Here is a 6,000-nt window from a genome sequence, read left to right on the forward strand (position 1 = left end):
TTATGTATAGTTACTACAGAATGATATACTACTTCCTCCTTAAATTTATTGGTGAAACCACTATCAACTTTTGATTTTCAAATGTTAGTAAATAATTAAAATATCATAAATTAATAAAATCATTTTTTTCGTGAATTTAGGTGTTAACAATTTTTATTTTTCGTTTATTGGTCTGTGAGATATAGCTTCTCAAAGTATTGATGGTTTTTATTATTTTTCAAATAATTGTAAAGACTAGGAACAAATGATAAATTCGATATCGCTGAATCCAAGGCAACAAAATAAATCCAATTAGTTAATAGATAATATTAACACAACACACCAATATAGACATAGGTTAGCCATATTCGAATTATAATGGAACACATATAATAAAGGCAATCGTTATCTATATTGCAGTCAGATTGGTTTAACATTTCAGTATTCATGATTTTGACAATCCATAACAAGTGCCTGGATACTTTGTATATATGTTTACTATTAATCACTAATCATATTTCATGATTGTGTGATATAATAGTGTTCGTAATTCTAGTTTCTAAATTTTTATTCGTAAAAATTGTATATCAAGAAAATTAAATGTGAAACTGAGAACCATAACAAAGCCATAAAAACACCTAAATAAACACGTGACTATGTGAGTCATTATTGGCACATTTATTACAGTGACTCACCAGTGACCAAACATTGTGTCACAAATAATGTTGAGCGAAGCAGCATCAACTTGCCCACATAATTTTTATTTCTTTTTACCAATTGCCGAGCAAAACATTGAGCTAATTAAATTTTAACCTCTCAAATGTACCAACAGGTAGGTATAACTACCAGAAAACATACCAAAGTTGAGAACCAAACCATTTCTCTAGCTACATATCGTGTAAGCAGTCGCAAAAAATAAAAATAATACTCATTGTTGCAATATCAATACTTTTGTTTCCCAAAATTTTAAAATGTATATGCTAGGTCCATTAAATAGACAATTGTTAAGTACTTTTTGTGATTTTCGTCATATTCAAGAGCAAAAGTTATGATAATTCTTATAAATTCTATACAAATTGTATTGTGATATCAGTAAAATTACTTAAATATATCTAACAACTATATTTTGGTCTGCCGCTTCCATTTTATTCATTGCTGTTGATTATTTTGACAACCTAAGACAACTAAAGCGGTTAGTATATATAACACCCTCTGTCTGGTTATATCGTGATTAGTTGAAATATACGCGAATATTACGCCGCATTTTAAATAAAAACCTAACGTTGTATGACTTATAATATCATACCGCAAAAACATCAATTAAATTTAGGTGAAAATAAATAACGCTTTATTTTTATGAAGTGCATTACGTCTACATAGCATCAAATAATCGTACGACTGGTGCTCTGTCGCCTACCATCCGTATAAAACGAAAATCTTTGAGATTTTAGTGGCTTATTATTATCGATTAACTCATTTTCTCAAACCACCGTCGGACCGTCGTGACGATACCGAAGACAGATTCACAAGTACCTATACATTTTATATGTTTCGGAGGTTTTTATTTTAAACATAATTAATGATTTATATTTATAATGAGTTGTCACTCGTCATATCCACATAAATTATCATGTTATCCAATATTCATTAGGTTAGGTTATAACTTATGTAATATGACTTAGAGAATATATATCTATATATATAATATATATTAGATATTTTAGTTTATTTTAATGTTTTGGTAAAAAAGTTAAAAAATATATTTTTTATTTAATTATTTCAAAACAAATTTAAATAAATTTAAAAATGAAATAATTGTAATTCTTATCCCAGTGAATTTTATTATAAAACCAGAATTTCGATATCTCCATTATTTCGTGAGATATCGCATGGGTAAATCCTCGCGGGACACCTCTTGTATATATATACTGTAAAAATCTATACTAATCTATTTAGTATAGTTACTACATACGTTTCTATTTGGTATGAAAAAAATAGATCGCATAAGTTGCAGACTTCGATGAAATTTAAAAATGACAAAATAAAAATCAAACATGGGAACAATGATCTAATTTACCTACTTTCTTTACGAAATAAAAAAAAACAAATGGAAATTAAAGGGTTAATTCAAACTACTTTCATAATATATACATATATACATAAATTAAATGATATAATCGCATACAAGATGCGTACACCATAGTAAAATGCAAAAAAATGCATTGTTAAATCATAATGTTTAAAATTGCAAAAAATGTATCATTTATATACTGAGTTTAATGAAAGCCAGTTTACACATTGTCAGTTAAATTTATTTTACGTTCAGATAGATACTAGTTCACAACTAAATCACAACAAATTAAAATTACAAATTGATTTAGCATGGTAAAATTATTATACGAACGTTAAACAATAAAAAAACTCGAGGTTTTTAATTAATAATGAATATGTGTAGGTATAGATATAGGTACCTACTGTACATGCATACTATACGTTGAAATGCGAACAAACAATTTAGTGTAAATACCATTAGCGAAAAATTGTTGACGTTTAATTAATATCAACAATACCGTGATATCACTCGCGAGACGTCGAGTTTCGATTTATTACTTTTCGATTCGAATCGCCGTGAGACGTGAGTCGCCGCGGTGGCCCGATATTATGGTATACAACAGGAAACCGCCGTCAATATTCTATGCTATTATATTATTATTATTACCATAATATACCTAGGTATACAGTATTATATTAAGCTAGGCACCTGTCACTGATATCAATCATTTTATTTACAAAATATAAATTATTATTCCCCACATAACCACTTTGTTTTCCATCAATTCACATATGGTTTGCACATGAGTTTTAATGCTACAAAAAAATAAAATAACCAACAATAATGAGTAATGAGTAATGACTCACATATTTGTTTACGTGTTTTTAGGGCTGTGTGTGATTCACCGTTGTTTTCATTAAACACAAGAGCCTAACATACAGCTTTTACAAATTAAAATTTAAAAACCCGGTCAGTTCAAAATTGGAAATTACAACAGCTCAAAGTGTTTTTATGCACAATCTTGTGAGTATTCTTTTGTCTTTCTATATCCTTTGATACGTTGACAAATTTTTTACATTTGAGTATTTCATATAGAAATATCTAAAATTTCTCCACACACAACGCATTGTGGTTGAAGGTTATTAAATTCATAACATTGAACTCCAAATTTAAAGAAATCTTTGCAATTTATTTTGAGTTATAAATTCATAAAATTTATCTTTTGAAGTCTAAGATTTGAAAATTCAACACGAGATTCTTCATAATTTGTGTACTTTTATCAAATAAAAAATGTCTACCGGAAAGTCAAATTAAATTGTTATGAGCATTTCAATTTCAACATTGGATATTTGCTCAATTTTTCTCGTACCAATATTCTTATTTTGTCGTTGTTCAAAAACAAATAACTGTAAAAATGTACACCGTATGTTTATTTTATCGATTTATATACTTGATAAAACTTTAAAAATATTTCAGTTCTTTTTAAGCTATTTATAGACATTTGATGAAATTTGATTAATTTTTTATTCTATAGACTATAAATTTATGTCAAAAAAATTATATTCACTAGGTCAAAAAACTTGAAAAATTAATATATGGTTCCCCATAAATTTATATAATTGCAGTTGGAAAATATTAAAATACATATGCACTTTTTTTCATAACCGTTTTAAGTTCAAATATTTACTAAATTTACTAACTAAAAATTTACAAATTATTAAATTGATTATTATTGACTATTATAGCTAAGGATTGAACATTTAAAAAAATGTTCCATGTAAGTAGCTAATTCTGTCACATCTTCTGGATTCCCGGACACTCAGCCATAAAAGGAAATGAACTCGCTGACCTTGCCGCCAAAACTGCAATCAACCTTCCCATTATCATCGTACATATCATTTCTCACAGCTTCTTGATGGCCAAGGAAGAACCTCCAATGTGCCCATCATGTGGTGTCCAAGTCACCATCAGCCACATCCTCACCGAATGCCGAACATACCCAAATATCCGAACAAGACATTAATAATAACAACGTAATAATTAAAATAGTATAAAATGTCCTAGACTGACAAAACGTCTCCGCTCAGAATTGCTTTTCGTATACAATGATATTAATATATAATTTCATTGAATTCGAATTTAATACCATCCATCATCACAGTAACCGACTTGTAAACTACTGTAGTATAGCGACATATTTGCATCTGATATTAGCACTTATAACTAACTGTATATGGGCCTTATTTACAGGGCCTTAACCTTAATATCTGTTTTTAATGCGATTAATGTCCAATGTCATATTATAATATTTAGGCGATCCCCTTTGTTTATATTTACCATAAATTTTCCTTTTTTTCGTTTCTAATTTTGCGATTTTACAAATTCAGTATATCAATGTACAATGTGTCCCACTCAGATAGATCTGTCATTCTGACAAATAAAATAACTTTTGTTTTAATCAATCTAATTTAAAAAAATATAAATTTACCTAGGTGCATAATATGGTATTTATAAATGTTCGTTTAAAATATTTAAAAAAAAAATTTTAATATTTCTAACATAAACGATCGTATTTTTTTTTATAAGCCATTGTTATAGGTATACAAGGCATATACCTATAACAATAGCACACTAACAATTTTTTTTTTTTTTTTTTTTTCAAAAAAATTAGTGAATTATGTATTATAACATTGTATTTTTAATTATTTTATTTGCATTTAAATAATTATTTTAAAGTTTAAGGTGTGTAACAATATAATTTACTTAAGTATATAGTTTACATGACGTATTATATCAATACAATTAAATTAAAACAAATATGGATGAAAATTTATCTAAAAATATAAATAATATAATAGTTTGAAATTATTAAATTTAGTTTTTTTTTTTATTGTGAATTGAATATATTATATATATTATAGTCCTAATTAATAGTTTAATTATTGCGTATATACTATATATAGGGTACTAAATTATGTATGGGATACAATAATTTCTAATTTCAAATTTATGTCATCGATTATGGTGACTCAAATGAAACCCAGCAGCGAAACATCGAAAAAACGAACTTTGTGCTCGTTTGCGCCCAAGAGATTTAATGTTCGAAACGGGTCCTGTCTCTTTGACTGACCAGCCTCATTGCTGATGATGTGGTCATCGCTTCATGATGTTTGAGGATCGTACGAACTTTAATAACGGTTACAGCAAGGTTAGGTTAACCTAACCTAACCAGTAAATGTAAAAAATGAACACTTCCATTTATAAGTCTAGCATCAAAACATTTGCCCTATAAAAGATTATATCATAAAAAACATCGAATATTTATGTATAGTTACTACAGAATGATATACTACTTCCTCCTTAAATTTATTGGTGAAACCACTATCAACTTTTGATTTTCAAATGTTAGTAAATAATTAAAATATCATAAATTAATAAAATCATTTTTTTCGTGAATTTAGGTGTTAACAATTTTTATTTTTCGTTTATTGGTCTGTGAGATATAGCTTCTCAAAGTATTGATGGTTTTTATTATTTTTCAAATAATTGTAAAGACTAGGAACAAATGATAAATTCGATATCGCTGAATCCAAGGCAACAAAATAAATCCAATTAGTTAATAGATAATATTAACACAACACACCAATATAGACATAGGTTAGCCATATTCGAATTATAATGGAACACATATAATAAAGGCAATCGTTATCTATATTGCAGTCAGATTGGTTTAACATTTCAGTATTCATGATTTTGACAATCCATAACAAGTGCCTGGATACTTTGTATATATGTTTACTATTAATCACTAATCATATTTCATGATTGTGTGATATAATAGTGTTCGTAATTCTAGTTTCTAAATTTTTATTCGTAAAAATTGTATATCAAGAAAATTAAATGTGAAACTGAGAACCATAACAAAGCCATAAAAACACCTAAATAAACACGTGACTATGTGAGTCATT

The 6,000-nt window shown here is 27.4% G+C and overlaps 1 long non-coding RNA gene across 3 annotated transcripts; it reads left to right on the forward strand.

The window, feature by feature from the left end:
• The first annotated feature begins 2,567 nt into the window (after positions 1–2,567).
• On the forward strand, positions 2,568–4,905 carry LOC149054196 (uncharacterized). 3 transcript variants are annotated; one of them, XR_016192323.1, is made up of 3 exons: positions 2,625–2,643; positions 2,921–3,055; positions 3,778–4,905. It is a non-coding gene; the product is annotated as an uncharacterized LOC149054196 (long non-coding RNA). The 3 variants fall into 3 exon arrangements; XR_016192322.1 differs by lacking the exon at positions 2,625–2,643 and adding an exon at positions 2,694–2,712; XR_016192321.1 differs by having other exon boundaries at positions 2,568–3,055.
• The last annotated feature ends 1,095 nt before the right edge of the window (positions 4,906–6,000 follow it).

The sequence above is a fragment of the Diuraphis noxia genome, unplaced genomic scaffold, assembly GCF_037042655.1.
Source record: "Diuraphis noxia isolate RWA-SAM2 unplaced genomic scaffold, SU_Dnox_SAM2 contig0009, whole genome shotgun sequence".
Taxonomy (NCBI): Eukaryota; Metazoa; Arthropoda; class Insecta; order Hemiptera; family Aphididae; genus Diuraphis; species Diuraphis noxia.